Raw genomic sequence first — 18,210 nt, 5'->3', positions numbered from 1 at the left:
CTGAGTTACATCCTGTATTATACTGCAGAGCTGCACTCACTATTCTGCTGCTGCAGTCACTGTGTACATATATTACATTACTGATCCTGAGTTACATCCTGTATTATAGTCCAGAGCTGCACTCACTATTCTGCTGGTGCAGTCACTGTGTTCATATATTACATTACTGATCCTGAGTTACTTCCTGTATTATACTCCAGAGCTACACTCACTATTCTGCTGCTGCAGTCACTGTGTACATACATTATATTACTGATCCTGAGTTACATCCTGTATTTTACCCCAGAGCTGCACTCACTATTCTGCCAGTGCAGTCACTATGTACATGCATTACATTACTGATCCTGCACTGATCCTGAGTTACATCCTGTATTATACTCCAGAGCTGCACTCACTAATCGGCTGGAGCAGTCACTGTGTACATACATTGCATTACTGATCCTGAGTTACATCCTGTATTATACCCCAGAGCTGCACTCACTATTCTGCTGGTGTAGTCACTGGGTACATACACTACATTACTGATCCTGAGTTACATCCTGTATTATACTCCAGAGCTGCACACACTATTCTGCTGGTGCAGTCACTGTGTACATACATTACATTACTGATCCTGAGTTACATCCTGTGTTATACTCCAGAGCTGCACTCACTATTCTGCCAGTGCAGTCACTGTGTACATACATTACTGATCCTGAGTTACATCCTGTATTATACCCCAGAGCTGCACTCACTATTCTGCTGGTGTAGTCACTGTGTACATGCATTACATTACTGATCCTGACTTACATCCTGTATTATACTGCAGAGCTGCACTCACTATTCTGCCAGTGCAGTCACTATGTACATACATTACATTACTGATCCTGCACTGATCCTGAGTTACATCCTGTATTATACTCCAGAGCTGCACTCACTATTCTGCCAGTGCAGTCACTATGTACATACATTACATTACTGATCCTGAGTTACATCCTGTATTATACTCCAGAGCTGCACTCACTATTCTGCTGGTACAGTCACTGTGTACATACATTACATTACTAATCGGAGAGAATTATGAATACAGCTCTGGAGTATTATACTGGTTGTAATGATAAGTAATACAATATATTTAAGCAGTAATATGCGTCTCACAATTCGACAAACCCTTTCTAACAACATTCCCTCTTGAACATTGGAGAAACCTCACTGTCCTGTAATATTACAGTATATTATATATAACGCTCTGGATTCATTGTAGCGTTTGTTCTGTTAGTAAATAACAATGTAACATTAATAGACCCCAGATGTGGTGATCAGAGAGGGGCCGCTGCTCTTACCAGGGATGGTGCGGCCATTGTTCTCCTGGATGTGCTCTGCTGCGGTTCTGCTGCTGGACTGGGCTGTGACCCCGACTCCAGGACACATTATATAAGGGTCACACTTGTTTCTGGCCTTTCCTGGAAAGTTCATTACCTGATATTCAGGCTTCAATAACTTTGTGTATTTTTTATGATTTATTTTTCCTAATCTTTAGTAATGGGAAACACTGGGAGAATGGAAAGGTCCGGATCATCTCCGCTGTGGAATCCCTTAATCACTAATTAACCTGCAGAGCGGACACAGAAATAATATTCCCTGATGAAGATAAGAAGAGTCATAAACCCGAGCGCGGACTTGTAATAACAGGTGTGAGAAGCAGAAGACGTTCTGTCACTCCATATACTCAGAGGGGCATCTGCGGACTGCGGGGGATGTCAGATGTAGTAGACTGCCTTATAGGCGTGTGAGTGGTGTGACGGGGGTAATTCTGGGTATAATTAATTGGGGAAACAATATATAAAACACCATAAATGAGGGGTGTCAGTGCTTTATGTATGATTGTATGAATGCTCGGCGGTCTTTCCCCGCTCCACCCCGACTCATGGAGAAAGCCTGACAGTCCTGCTGCTTCCACCTAATTAAACAGAAAGCCCATAAAGCCAATTCATCATTGCCTTGGGTCTGTTTTTTGTTTGTGCCATATTCATCTTTTCATTTGCCCTTTTTTATCGCCACTGTTTTATTTCTTCATCTGTTGGATTTTATGTTCTCCGTTGCCGGTGAGGTTTTGCCTTTCCAGATGTTTTCATCCGGTTCATCATTTACGACTTTCTGAAAAGTTACAAAAGTTTTGCAGATATGCACTTGTGGCGCCCCTGCGGGTGGTTCAGTCTCCACAGGGGTACTGCATCTCAGCCAGAAGTGTGGTACCCCACTCTCAGGTAAGGAGGGAGCACTACCCGGGACCCACACACTCACATCCAACACTACACCACCTCATTAGGGAAGGGCAAGATTGCTCCTGAGGGAGAGCACAGCCCCTGTCCCTGTGTAGAGGTACACAGGGGGTCCATTCAAGTGCACCCAAATTAACTGAGAGTCTGCTGGATCACTTCCCCGGAGGACACAGGACGACGTGGGCGGTTATAATTCGGCGGTTGTAACCTGGAGGATCTTGACAACTGTGAGTAAAACCTGAAGACTGCACCCGCTGTGTCCTTGACTAATTGCTGCACCACCTGCCTTGCACTACACCAACATCAACCTCATCAAACACTATATCCTGCCCTGGAGCTGAGCTCTGCCGGTGGAGAGCTGCACTATCTCTGCTGCGTCACCATCAGCTCCAGAGGATCTGCACCGCAGCGGCGCCCCCTATAGCCACATACCACGGGTGGCGTCACAAATTTTATCCCCCTTTTCTTTATTCCCAAATTGACTTTCACTGTTCTTCATTTGACCGCCCTGGGCCATGGACCGGGTCACCGCCACCGTGACAATACAGGACCGGCCCGGCTACCGAGTACCCCACGGCCCATGGGGCGCGTCACTCCTCTCTCCTCTCCCTCCCTTGAGTGATTTTATGTATGCTAGTTTATTTTTTATTTTGGGCGGGGGGGTGCAAAATGTGCAACTTATTGTGCTGAAGAAAGGCAAAAAAAAGTTTTAATAAAAATAAAGGAAATGTTTTTCTTTAGTGCAGAGTTCATGAATCATTGATATAAAGTTACTAGAGATGATGGAATCTGCCAGGATTTCTATTTGTCAAAATGTGAGAATTTTACAGGGAAATTTGATTTGCCGCAAAGTTATTCTCTGCTAATTGAATCTTCCTCATTATGGGGTCTCTATTGTAATATCTTTAATCTATTGTAACCGTTTGCCCTCTATGGTTCAGCAAGATGGCGGCTGCAGCCGGCTGTCGTTATGTTGAATATGCAATAAAACTTATATTCTGGAGAAAACGGAGTTTTGTACAATTCAAAATTCAATGAGAATTCCAGTCGAATAAATTTCATCATCTTTAATAGTTACATTACAGGAAAGCAATGATGGGGGGATAGTTATATTAGGAAACCCCGAGGTCCGTCACTGCTGTGAGTTATTATCTCTGAGGCCCCAGATAAGCGGAGAGTTCAGATAAACGATGGCCGTGATTTAGGGAAGTGCTGGGATCTGACGCTGGTTTCTCTCTTTTATAATCGGACATTATAGGGCAGAGTCGGACAGTCCACAGTGACGGCCTCCATTCCTCACCGGTCACAGACACTGCGGGAACTTACAGAAACTTTTAGGAAAACTCTGATTCCTGATATGGAGACTCCAACTGGAGCAAAAAGTGGTATAAATAGCGAGAGGGACGGGGATGGAAGGATCAGACAGGAGATCCACCGGAATATAGAGCGACCAGAAGAAGCAGGATGGTCCTTACAAGAACATCTCTCATCCTTGTGAGCAGGGGTGGATTAAGAGTAGCAAGGGCCCCGGGCAGTTTAGACGGCATGGGCCCCCCACACACACACACCTGATGTATCACATGACTTGTGACATGATCTCCCTTTGATAGATCATGTAATAGTTCATGTGAAAATAATTCTGCACAATATTAATATATTAACCCCTTCGCAACCTTGGGTTTTGTCGTTTTTGCTTTTTCGTTTTTTGCTCCCCTTGTTCCCAGAGCCATAGCGTCTTTATTTTTTAGACAATATGGCCGTGTGAGGGCTTATTTTTTGCGGGACAAGCTGTACTTTTCAACGGCATTACTAGTTTTACCATAGCATGTAGGGGAAAACGGTAAAAAAATTCCAAGTGCGGTAAAATTGCAAAAAAAGTGCAATACCACAGTTGTTTTTTATTTATTTTTTTTACCACGCTCACTGAATGCTAAAACTGACTTGCCATTCTTATTCTCCAGGTCATTACGAGTTCGTAGACACCAAACATGTATAGGTTATTTTATATTTAAGTGGTTAAAAAAAACTCCAAAATTTGGTAAAAAAATTTTTAAAAAAATAGCGCCATTTTCCGAGACCTGTAGCGTCTCCATTTTTCGGGATCTGGGGCTGGGTGAGGGCTTATTTTTTGCGCGTCGGGCTTATGTTTTTATTGATAACATTTTGGGGTAGATCCGATGTTTTGATCGCCCGTTATTGCATTTTATTGCAATTTTGCGGCGACCAAAAAACGTAATTCTGGCGTTTAGAATTTTTTTCTCGTTACACCGTTTACCGATAGGATTAATTCTTTTTTTATTTTGATAGATCGGGCGATTCTGAACGCGGCGATACCAAATATGTGTATGTGGGTTTTTTTTTTTTATATTTTATTTTGAATGGGGTGAAAGGGGGGTGATTTAAACTTTTATATTTTTTTTATTTTTTTATATTTTTAAAAACATTTTTTTTTCACTTACTGCATGCTTCAATAGTCTCCATAGGAGACTAGAAGCAGCAGTTGTCTGATCGTCTCTGCTAGATACAGGGGACCAGCAGATCCCCTGCATATAGCAGAAATGGTCCTGTGCTATGAGCGCCGACCACTAGGTGGCGCTCATAGCGACGAGATCATGACAACCACAGGCGTCTGCTGCAGACCCTGGGTTGTCATGCACGCCCATCGGTTACCCGCGATCACGTGACGGGGTCGCCGGTGGGCGGGGCTTATGACGCGCAACCCAGAAGCGCGCGTTAAATGTCGCTGTCGGAGATTGACAGCGGCATTTAACATGTTAACATCGCGATCCACCCGCGGCTGTTGCGGGCACATGTCAGCTGTAAGAATCAGCTGACATGTGCTCGGTTCAGTGCGGGCTCAGCGCCGGAGCCCTCACTGAACCGGGGGTACGCAAATGTGCGTACTAATACGGCAAGGGTTGGAAAGGGGTTAATTATAATTATTTTTTTATATTAATTGTATGACTTAATATTGAGCACAATTAAGTATGCTGACATCCCCCTATGTATGTAGGGTCTCATACTGTATAATATGAGCTTTCACATAATCCTCCTATACACAGCAGGAGGCCGCACGGCGCTCCCCCCCCAGATACAGCGGGAGGCAATACGGCGCTCCCCCGATACAGCCGGAGGCTGCAAGGCACCCATCGAGATACAGCCGGAGACCGCACGGCCCCCCCCCCCCAGATACAGCAGGAGGCCGCCCGGCGCCCCCCCCAGATACAGCCAGAGGCCGCCCGACGCCCTCCCCAGATACAGCAGGAGGCCGCACGGCGCCCCCCCCAGATACAGCCAGAGGCCGCACGGCGCTCCCCCCCCAGATACAGCCGGAGGCCGCACGGCGCCCCCCCCCCCAGATACAGCCGGAGGCCGCACGGCGCCCCCCCCAGATACAGCCGGAGGCCGCACGGCGCCCCCCCCCAGATACAGCTGGAGGCCGCACGGCGCCCCCCCCCAGATGCAGCTGGAGGCCGCACGGCGCCCCCCCCCAGATACAGCAGGAGGCCGCACGGTGCCCCCTCCAGATACAGCAGGAGGCCGCACGGCGCCCCCCCTAGATACAGCAGGAGGCTGCAAGGCGCCCATCGAGATACAGCCGGAGGCCGCACGGCGCCCCCCCCAGATATAGCAGGAGGCCGCACGGCGCCCCCCCTAGATACAGCAGGAGGCCGCACGGTGCCCCCCCCCAGATACAGCAGGAGGCCGCACGGCACCCCCCCCAGATACAGCAGGAGGCCGCACGGTGCCCCCCCAGATACAGCAGGAGGCCGCATGGTGCCCCCCTCCCAGATAGAGCAGGAGGCCGCAAGGTGCCCCCCCCAGATACAGCAGGAGGCCGCATGGTGCCCCCCCAGATACAGGCGGAGGCCGCACGGTGTCCCCCCCAGATACAGCCGGAGGCCGCACGGTGCCCCCCCCAGATACAGCAGGAGGCCGCATGGTGCCCCCCTCCCAGATACAGCAGGAGGCCGCAAGGTGCCCCCCCCAGATACAGCAGGAGGCCGCATGGTGCCCCCCCAGATACAGCAGGAGGCCGCACGGTGCCCCCCCCAGATACAGCAGGAGGCCGCACGGTGCCCCCCCCAGATACAGCAGGAGGCCGCACGGTGCCCCCCCCAGATACAGCAGGAGGCCGCACGGTGCCCCCCCCAGATACAGCAGGAGGCCGCATACACACAAACAAACATATACAGACATATACAAAGACAAATATATACACGCATAGGCTGCGTTCCCACTGTGCGTTTTTCAAGCGTTTTTGCCACGGAATTTCCGCAGCGAAAACGCTGAAAAAACTCTTGGTAATACGTGCCCCATGGTCCCTAATGATAATCCTAATCCTAATGATAATGCGGATTATCATTGCGGAAAAATCCGCAGCATGTCCATTCATTTTGCGGACATGCAGTGTAATTGCCGCCATTGACTTGCATTGAATCGCTTAATATCCGTATGACTACATGTGCACATGCGGATATTAAGCGACTCAATGTGCGGATGGTACCCGGGTTTTGAGAAGAGGAGACTCTCATCCAGACCCGGGTACCATAGAACCTGTAAAAAAAAGAATTTAAATAAATAAAATAAAGATTATACTTACCTTCCGTTGGCCCCCGGTCTCCTCAGCGATACGTCCAGTCTGTTGTATGCGTCGCGATGGTGTGAAAGGACCTGCCATGATGTCATTTAGTCATGTGACAGGTCACACGACAGCTGACATCGGCTGTCGCGTGACCTGTCACATGACTAAATGACATCATGAAAGGTCCTTTCACACCACCGTGATCCGCCGAAGACACCGGACGCATCGCTGAGGAGACCGGGGGCCATCGGAAGCTAAGTATAATCTTTATTTTTTACCATTCTCATTCTTTTTTATAACTATTACTTGGTCACACTATATATGCCGGTTGCCGGTTGCATGGATTTATATAGTGTGACCAAGTTGTCAAGCACTTTCCAAGTGATGCTGAAATCTCTAGGAAAGTGCTTGATAACCCGCATGCATGAATGCTGCAAAAACGCTTGACAAACGCTTCTACCTGGCGGGAAAAGCGCATGCACAATAAGCACGTACAATCCGCATGCGTTTTTCCTGCCAGGGAGAAGCGGAAAAAATCTGCAGCATTTCTGCATGGTGGGCACATAGCCATAAACACATTTGAAACAGAAAAATACATATAAAGAGACATATCACACAATGATATCGGCACACACTGACACATCACTCACCGTCCCCCTGCTCGGCTCCAGTCGTCCAGCTCCTCTCTGGTGGTAAGAAGCAGTGCAGGGCGCACTGCATGACGTCATGCTAGCAGACACTGCCGCGCACAGGGCCGTGTCTTCTAGCTGTGATGCGGCCGGGCCAGCACACGTGCGCACGCACGATATGCAGATATGCGCACAGACACATGCACATGGTACGCAGATATGCGCACAGACACATGCATACAGGCATACGTACATATCTTACAAACACATAAAACTGTCCTGTCCAGCAGCTCCTCAGGCATGTCTCAGTGCAGGGCCACCAGCGTGTCACAGACATGGCCCTGCTTTCAGAGGGGCCCACTCGCCGTTGGGGCCTGGGCTGCTTCTACAGCATCTGTGTAGGACCTCTAGCGCTGCTTGATTGCCGACACTTCACCTGACATGGCCGTGCGCTGTGCGGTTGAGTCTGGTAGTAATGGCGCGGCAGGGGCAATACACAAGCACAATTATAGGCGCAGTGTCGCCCCAGCCGTGTCATTAATACCAGACACAGCCACACAGCTCACGGCCATGTCAGGTGAAGTGCCAGCGGTCCTGCACGGGGGAAGCAGCCCGGGCCACAACAGAGAGTGAGCCCCCCTGATGGTCCACAAATACATACACATAGATACATACACACACACATATACATACATACACATATATACATACATACACATATATATATATATATATATATATATATATAACACACACACACTGCACATGGACTTACCCTTTCTGTACATTATGCAGGTTCTTTCATCTTCCCTGTGGGGCAGCCTCCCCTCCTCTTGGGGCCCGACTGCAGAGTTCTCGGTGTAATTGCTGGGCAGGAGGGGGAGAGCGGAGAGGTAACATTCAGACCCGGGTAGGGGGCAGGGGGAGCAGTGGCCATGCTGTAAGCTGTCTCTGTGCTCTGCTGGAGGCCGGAGCAGGTGGGCGGAGCCTCCTCTACTGCACTTACACAGTCAGCACCTGGTGAGTCATCCTCGCAGCGCCGCGGGACACAGCAGAGCAGATTCCATCTTCCGGCTCCCGGGCCCTCCTGTCACACATTATAATGAGGTCAATCCGGCCACAGGCCCCTGGGAGCCCCAGGCCCCGGGCGGTAGCCCGGATTGACCTCATTATAATCCGCCTATGCTTGTGAGTATTATAGGGACCATGTTATACTATTGTGTTCAGTAAGGGAGATGATATCCAGAATTCAAATGTTAATTCCAATAGTCTGGAAAAAGTTCCATGATTTATAGCACTTGCAAGTATTTGATAAAATAATAGTTAAAGGAATTTTTCTATGAAGAGGTAAGATTATATTGAATGCTTTTATGAAATCAGAAGAGGAGAAAGGCAGGACTCTGATCCTAAATAGTTATTTTAAAATGATTTTTCAGCTCGGGGTTAATAAAACAGTTTATAAATGAAAAGTTCTATATCTTTCTATTATACTTTGGAGCCGATTCTTTGCTGATTGTTTTTTTTGCCGAGTTTTTGGTGTTCGGCACCTTTTATTTTTGTTTGTGGCGTATTCATCTTAACATTTACACCTTTTTGTTTCAGTCCCTTTTTTATGTTTTCGTCCTTTTTTTGTTTGTTCGCTTCTTTTTTTCGCTACATTGCGGAGTTTAGGGTTTCCAGATGTTTTCATCTGATTTATCATTTGTGACTTTTCAAAAAATCTTGCCCATATTTTGCAACATTTTAGCAGAACATTCAACTTTTTAAGCTAAAAAGTTGCAAGACAGGTTAAAGTAAAAAGCATTTTTTGATTTTAGCGCAAAGTTGATGAAACGTTTGGGCCATTTTGATGACTTTGGCACATTGAAAACCAAAGGACAAAAAAAAGAAAAAAAAATGCAAATGATAAACTGGACCCTTTATGTTTCAATTGCTCCCTATTTTAATGATATTAGTTTGCTGTCAGTGAATGAGAACACTGCTGTTTCCATTCAGAGGCAGTAAACCTGTCTGTATCTAGTCGAGAAGTGGATACAATTGTATCCAGTGCAAACAATGCTCTGTGAGCAAAACTCCAGACTGATACATTGTAACAAGCTATTAGATTGTGGCTGATATATATTGTGCTCAGGAGCATTTTCTAGACTGGATACAATGTATCCGCTGAGAGCAGGAGCAGCAATGTGCAGGATTACGGCCTCCGAATGGAAACAGAACCGTCCTCATTCACTGACATCAAGCAGAGATCCTGAAGATGGTGAGAGATGAAACACAAAGTGTAATAACACAAAGATGGAGAAGATTTCATTTATTCACTGATTTACCGCTGCTCCCATCACTAGTGGTGACGTTACATTTCTTAAAGAGACAGGACACATAATATTTGTAATTCTCCCTCTAAAGGTAGATAATAGACTCAGCCTTGTTAAAGGGGTTGTAAGAAATTGTTTTATATATATATATATATATATATATATATATATATATATATATATATATATATATATATAAAAGAAAACAAACCAAGTATTGCTCACCCTCCCCAGGTCTAACTCCAGCTTTCCGACACTGCCTGGTCTGTGCTGATTGTCTGCAGTGCTGACATCAAGTTGACAGCATTGCAACCAATCAGTGAGCTGAACACAGCCATGATTGGCTGCAGAGTTGTCGATGTGATGTCAGTGCTGCAGACAATCAGCAGAGATCCGGCAGCAGCGGAGAGCTGGAGTTAGACCCAGGGAGGGGGAGTAATACTCAGTTTGTTTTGTTACAGCCACTGTAGCCCATGATAGTCACTATTCTGAAAGGGGTCAACCCCTTCAAGGCAAACGTCATCTGCACAAGACAAGTTTCCCCTCTTCTGTTTGCAATGATGTGAATCATTCTCCATGTTCTCCCCATCTTTCCCTATCTCTCAGACGGCCGTCCTGGTCTCCTTCAGCTCGTCGGCCTTTCTACCAGAGGAGGATTTGCCCCATGATCAGGAAGGATCTAGGGGTGAAGAGCTCCCTCTAGAGGGCAGACAGAGATGTCCTGGAAGAAGGAACCGGCACCTGCCGACCAGTATGACAGTGGACACCAGTCTGATAGACAGCAGCTCTATGGACGGCTCGGTGCAGATGGAGGACGGTCACACCCGCTCTCTGTCCCCCTGGGAATACAGGTAATATCACAACCTGTCACATTACAAGCAGCACTGAATAGTGATACAGTCCGGTGGAGATTCCCGGAGTCTCCTATAGAAGGACGTCTAGTAAAGTATAGAAAGAAAATAATCTTTTCAGTAGAGTTACAATAGCAGGGAATAGCTTGTCGGGATGTTTTTATAACCCCTTTAGTGGAGAATAACGTCTTCCCACCTTCTAGCCGCCTCTCGTTCTTCTTTTCCTGCCTACAAGCTCCCAGTAACCGTTCAGAAATCTCCCCTGTCCCCAAATAGACTTCAGGGGAGGAGGGAGATGCAGCTGCAGTTATTAGGAATTAAACATGAAGGAGAGAAGCTGAGAGCGCGCGGCGCGGCTCTGACATCACCCGGAATAACCTTGTATGGAGGGAGAAACTGGAGATTTATAGAAGACTGAAGAAAAAGCCTCGAGAATCTGCAGGATGAGAACAAGGAGCGCGGACATGGACCAGGTGTTACACAGCTTCTCTCACTGTGTATTTTTATTCCCAGTCTCAGCACAGATCCCAACAGGTTCCCTGTCGTCATTGCCGAGGCCGATTGTCTGACTTTTGCTTGTGTAGACGCTGATGGCCATGAAAGTCCAGACCTGATCTCCTTCCCCATCCAGCAGGAGGTGATGGTCCTACGACGGGAGCAGAAAGGCTGCAGCTTCTCCTACAGACTGGAGGGCGAGGTGGTGACTCTGGGCTGCACATGTGTCACACCAACCATCAGCTATTACTGAATACGTGGAAATATGGATGGTGGACGCCTGATTGTCAACTTTTAAGATTTCTTGGGAATTTTTTATTTAAATAATAAAATAAAAGCAACTTTAATTTTTTTATAGTGTTATCTCTGGTTACAATAGATTTTGGGGTTTGGTTGTAGCTACTTGTCCATTACACAGGTCCATGTTATGGTGGAAAATACTGGTATCATCAGAGGACACATGCCGTATATTCTCATTGTATAGGGCCATGCTGCTCCTTCAGGTGTCCTCAAGTTCATATGGAGGCGTCTTTTCTTCTTTAGATTCCAATACAATGTTTCTAGGGAAAGTTCCTCCATAAAAAGAAATCTAACATGGCAGAACGTCTGCAGCTCCGTAATATGAGGGAATCTGTGTGACGCTCTACAGGCGATGTGCAAATGGGCCTTCACCTTAAAGGTTTGGAACAAGATGGTGAGTTATCACTTATCCATAGGACAGGGGATAATTACTGATCGCTTGGGGCCCAATCACTAAAGACCCCACTAATCCCAAATGTGGGCTCCATAATGAATGGAGTGGAGGTCAAGTATGCGGACCCCTCATTGTGTATGGGATTGTTGGATTGCCCAGACTAGCGCTCATTCTCAGGATTCCAAGACACGGACAAGATGGCGGATGAGACTATAAATTATCTTGAAAGTTTCTGACATGGCTGAAAATCAGTTTTTTTGGCCATTATAAAATACTGTGAGGCCGATATATTAAGACTAAAGTTGTGCACGGACTGAAGTAGCATTACTGGCAGAAGAAACGCCAACGCTCTTGCAGAATTTGACAGGTGGACATAGCCATGTCCCATCCAGTCCCGGCTCCTCTCTAGCTCTGCCCAATTTGGCGGAGTTTCTTCAAACTGCCGAAAAAAAATTTAAAAGTCGGAATATTTCTGTACAACTCCTCTTTGCTCAATTTTTTTAAATACCTTTCAAAGCAGATTACGCCAGTTTTCTGACAAAAAAAGCTATGATGAAAGTTTTTGGTAAGTCCATTACTACACACCACCAAAAACCCACCTCTCCCAGGGGCTTGCCTATAATAAGTGCAGGGTTTACTGTCTCCTTCGTGCCCTAGAGACTAGGGGAGCCAAAAAGGTCCCTTTGTCCCATATGTAAAGAGTCTAGATTATTACTACTAAAGACCTGTGTCAGTTGGAGGAACTGATGGAGATTTAGCATCTGGGCCCTCGAGCTTCTGGATACATCACTGATCACCCTTATACTAAAATAAGGATATGGCAGCATCATGTTCTGTCTCAGGCTCTGGAAGACGCGTGAAGGTAAGGAGTAAAATGGGTTCTGAGGAAAACAGGGAAATCCTGGAGAAAACCTTCTGCAGGTGACGACTCGTGAGCAGATTTATCTTCCAGCAAAGCGAGAACTCAGACCGTAAAACCAAAACTACACAGAATGGACTGAAAAACAACAATGTGGTGGGGTCACTGACCAAATCAACCCAATAAAGGACGCGTGGATAATCCTGAAGCTTAAGTGAGGATTGGGGAACATGGCAGGGATTGTCCAGACCTATAGACTTATCCAGGACTCAAGACAATGACTGCCAAAAAGTCCACCAATGTCTTCACTTACGTGTGTCTATGTTATGACTCTTTTCAGGGTCATCTATTTGGTCTCCGACATGTCTCCTGGTTCATGTATTGCCCGTATTGTGTTATTATATAAAACGCTGGGTCATTGAGAGGAAGAGGAGCCGGAGCTATAATGTGCACCAGGGCTAAGGGACATTTAGGCCACGTGAGCGCATCATGCAGCCCGGGCTCCACAGTATGTAGATGGCCGTGCCACACTCTCTGCCCTGAAGACCTTGTGAGATCCAGGTCAGCACCCGCTATCGACTGCTCCCATGTATCTTCTCTGGCTTGTGGCTTAAAGTGATGCCCAGAATGGACAAGACAGCACTAATGGCACACAATGTGGCTAGCATGGCATCAACGGCAATGTTAGGGAGGCACTGTGTGGCTGACACTGTTATGGGGGCATTGTGTATGAACTGGTCAGTCATCAACACATCAACACTGGAGGTCCTATGTAAGTAGATCCCACCATTCACCAGGCACCTAAATCAGAGGAACGTACCGCCCCCTACTCCAGGTAGAAAAATGTAAAACCGTCCATGTTGTTAATATTGTGTAATATAAATGATTTTCCGGCATAAGTTGCTGAATATTCTTTATTATTTGCTGTTATAAATTTGTTATTAGTCATTATTACAGGTGGAGATTGTCTTACTGACCCCACAGCCCTAGTGAGAAGGGTGGTCTCAGAAGTGATCACTAGAATACAGAAGGTTATGTGACAGTGGAGATGTGACCCCTGGGCTCCCCAGGATGCCCAGCACCGAATCCAACTGGTCCCTGTGCATAACACTTATGTAGAGCCATATTAGGTAAAAAGGTCCAAGTCTATGGATAAAATCTATAGATCAGAACATGTTTTTTCTACATTGACCGTCATTCTTAGGTGTAACAGAATCACTGGTCCTCGCCTACACTTTTGGTTGAGGTTTAGAGGATTAATGGGAGACATGTAACAGATATTCTCCTGTTTGGAGCCCACCCATCAAACATGTATAACGTATAGTACTGACGCCCCATAAATGTCTATTAAATCCAAAGGGACATTAATCAATTTGAAAGTTTTATTTTTAAATTAAGAATTGCATGGAAGGACGAGGAGATGTTCTTGGAGGAACCTCCTTCTTCAGCAGATGTTCTTTGCTGGTCAGGAGGCCACATGTAGATGGTGCCAGTCCTTCCATACAGGTACAGCATTGATGGTGGACGCGCTGTACTTTCCTCAGGGTGCTAGACGTGGCAGTTTTCTGCCCTCGCGATGTTTATGGAGCCGCGGTGACAGACACCAAATAAGCAGCTTTCTCGGATGGAGTGAGCAGCCCTGGATAGTCCACGCCGGCAGGATGAGATCACCCGGCGGAAGAGAGAACCTATGAGAAGAGACGTAACACTGATGTCAGTAACAGGACTCCATATCAGAGGACACGGCTGTGCGGTCACTGTGGCCGGACGGCAGAGGAATCATCCATACACAGGTGACCCTTATTAACATGACATTACTTGTAATGTGCCGCAGTGTTGCCTTATAATCAGTTATATAAACCTCAGCGTAACATTGAGGCCATAAAGGGGTCAGTATGGGTCATATGGGGCCGTGGGCGCAGGATTCGGGTCAGTTTGGCAGAAGACTAAAAGGCTCCTTATAACTTTTAATGAATAAAAGAATGAAGATTTTTACAGAATGAACTGCTCATTGCTTTATAGAGAGAAAAAAGTAGTAATTTTCTGATACTTTATGTGCACGTTCACATTACACGTTTTGATCATAGGCTGTAATAGGATGTCATATAGACCTGTACACACCTGACAATGGGGAGGACTCGCTGTCCTTAGCAGTAAAACACTGCTTGTCTCCATCAGGTTTGGAAGGGGAAGATTCTTGCTGCCTGTTTGGTAGAAGAAAAACATTTAAATTACAAGTAAAAACAATAAGAACACCCGTCTGCAAAACCGGTTAGGACATTTGGATAACATGGAGGAGGCACCCTGCTCAGGACCCACTTCTATCACTAAGAATGGAGAATCGCTAGTAAGATTGGCCTGTAATGAGCTAGAAATGATTGACTGGTCGCAATGATCGGCTGTTATCGCCAGCGTTATCACAAGCCAGAACCACAGTGATCATCAATCATGGGGTGGTGGCGCTGGATATAGTGCTGAGTTACACTTATCTTACAGTTCATCTTCTGATATATCAGATCCAAACCCAATAATAATAATTTACTCACATTTCTGAGTGTTTTGCACTCTCTGGGGAATACACTGGAGGTGGCTTCAGTTCTTCATCGTTCATCACCCTGGTATTGGTGGAACAGAGCTAAAACATAGAGAAAAATAAAATAAATATATATTTAAACTTTATTTTAATTATAAGTTTTATAGATCTTACCGGTCACACTTACTTTAGAAAGCCTTTGAGACGATGATATAAAGTTCAGGCTTTCTGGCCAGTCATTGTCCTCGCTTGTGTCCCCCTCATCTGAATCAATAAGTTCGTAATTGCTACATTGAGCTGAAAAGCACAAGTGTTATTAGAGATTATTAGTATGAGACCGGATCACGGAAAGTTACCATTTGATCACTAATAATGATTAGGACTGATTGTCACAAAATATGAAAGACAAGACACACAAAAGCTTTCTGCAGATGACGTCTCCTTCTACTTACGGTCAAAGTAGCTGGTGTCCTCTTCTGACTCAAAGTTAGGAATGAAATGTGGCTCCTTACTTAGAAGACTGTCAAAGTCTATGCCACATAGGAATGGATGCATTTTGATCTCTTTAGCTCCTCCTGGGAAAGGAAGACAATAAAAAGTGATATAGACATTATCAGACAGACAGCTCCATATCTGAACAGTTTATGTTACTCTGAACTGAAGACGTAACAGAGCTGATGTGAAGAAAAGTTGCTGAAAGTCAGAGCATGAAGTAAGGGAATGGAAAAGCAGGTAAAGCAGAGAACCTCAGTGCTGATCCTCAGGGGCGTGATCATTTATCTGGTCACAGATGTGTAATAATTCATTATTAATACTATTATATACATTACCTGTCCCAAGTCTATGTGCCGGATCTTTTCTGAGCAGCTCAGTGATGATGTCCTGAGCATCAGGTGGAGGAGTGCGATTATCAAATGTCCAAGTTATGTCATCTGTTATATTAAAAGAAAATGTTACAGAAAATAAAACCTCTTCATTTACTTTATTAACACAAAAATCTTTTGTATTAACACAACAAGTAACTAAACCACAGAACCAATCTAAGCAAATAACAATGACACCACACCGCATTCAGATTATTTTACTTACCCCTTAATATACTGCAGTAAGTGTCATATTTGGAATCCCCATGAAATGGTACACGGAATAGAAGGAATTCGTGTAGGATGATCCCTACCGACCACCAGTCCACAGGCCGCCCATAGCCTTCCTGTAAGATGACTTCAGGGGCGATGTATTCAGGGGAGCCAGCAATCTGGAAAGCAACAGAAGAAGGAGATGAGGAGCTGAGAAAATAATTGTGACGAATAACATCAGAGGAAAACGTTTTCTAGATGAGAAGATATCAGAGAAGAAGAAATAGATGAGAAGAGTAAAGAACAAGATCCTGTAAGTAAAGCCGACCTCATCATCACGGAACTCTCTGGTGACGTCCTCGGTTGGAGCCTTGTAGGTTTCTGATGTTGGTCTCATGAGGCCGAGTTTGGAAAGTCCGAAGTCCGTGACTTTAATATGACCAGATGCCGATACCAGGAGGCTGTGAAAAAACAGACGGTGTCAGCCCCAAGTAATAACCCATAGACTTTATGACAATCTCTAACTTTCTTCCTCCTAGAGGGGGCACTTACTTCTCAGGCTTCAGGTCTCGGTGCACCACACCAAAGCTGTGCAGGTATTCCACAGCCAGGACTGTTTCTGCAATGTACTTTCGGGCCAAGGGGACAGGTAAAGGTCCATAGATGTTCATAAGACTGCCACAGTCTCCTCCTACAGGAGAAAGCAAATATGACAGGAGAGGGTTTGTTACAATGTAAATGACACATGATGCGTGTGAATGAGAAATAAGCGGAGACATTGGGGCAGGATGTCACACATAGAGATATACTGTGTAATAATGCAAAAGAAAAACAATGGAGCATACCCTAATAGTAACTAGGACTGCGCTGAATGTCTATGAAGCAAAACCACAAATGTGCAAAAGCTGCAGAAATAAGTGCAAGGAAACAACGTCCCATATAAAAATGTGAAGCTATACTATGTATATTACAATAAATAACCTAAATAAATCTATAATTGATAGAAGGTGTCAGCCGTCTCATAGTATGGTGTAATATAATCTGACGGAGTATGAAACGCTTGTTGCAGCGCGGTACTCATACTTTTTTTCTTAAATATAGCTATCCACTCTCCTTCATGGCTGGATATTACCATCAACAAGAATATATTATATATACTACCCCATGCTATGAGATTGCTGACATCTTCTATGATTTATAGATTTATCTCGCTTATTTATTGTAAGACACTATACTTTTTCGGCCGTATTAGTATCCCTTTTTTCTATGAGTTACCTTGTTAGTTTAAGTTATTTATTCCATGGGACTAATAAAGATTCATATTTTTATATAGGGGGTTGTTTTATTGCATTTATTTGTACAGCTTTTGCTCATTTGTGGCTTTGCTTTATGTACTGTACAATGTAGAGCGTATACTATATACTGCAGAGCGACCCTATACATAAAGACAGAGCTGGGCTTCATCTACGAGCCTCTGGTTCATTTCTCTATGAAATGCTCATCTACCGTGGTTCCCCGAAAATAACACCTACCCCGAAAATAAGCTCTAGCAAGGTTTTACAGGATTTTTGGAGTATGCTTGAAATATAAGTCCTACTCCAAAAATAAGCCCTAGTTACAGTCAGGGCCAGCATTAGGAGGGGGGGGACACTTGGGAGTTGCCCAGGGCCCGCACTCTTTTAGGGGATCCCAGCATTTTTATTCTGAGGTTAAGACTGCTTAAGGACTTTTGGTGACATCATGGTCATGTGACCATGATGTGACCATAGGTCCTTTAACTACAAGAGAGTCTAGATGAACTGAAGGGGAGGCAGGCTACTGTGTATCATTTATGCAGTGTGTGTATAGGCATGTGTATGTATGTGCTGTGTGCATGTACGTATCTATGTATGTGCTGTGTGTGTATAGGCATGTG

Source organism: Phyllobates terribilis, unplaced genomic scaffold, assembly GCF_046119375.1.
Source record: "Phyllobates terribilis strain yellow unplaced genomic scaffold, ASM4611937v1 Scaffold_3__8_contigs__length_932513732, whole genome shotgun sequence".
Classification (NCBI taxonomy): Eukaryota; Metazoa; Chordata; class Amphibia; order Anura; family Dendrobatidae; genus Phyllobates; species Phyllobates terribilis.
Note: the sequence above shows the minus strand (reverse complement) of the source record.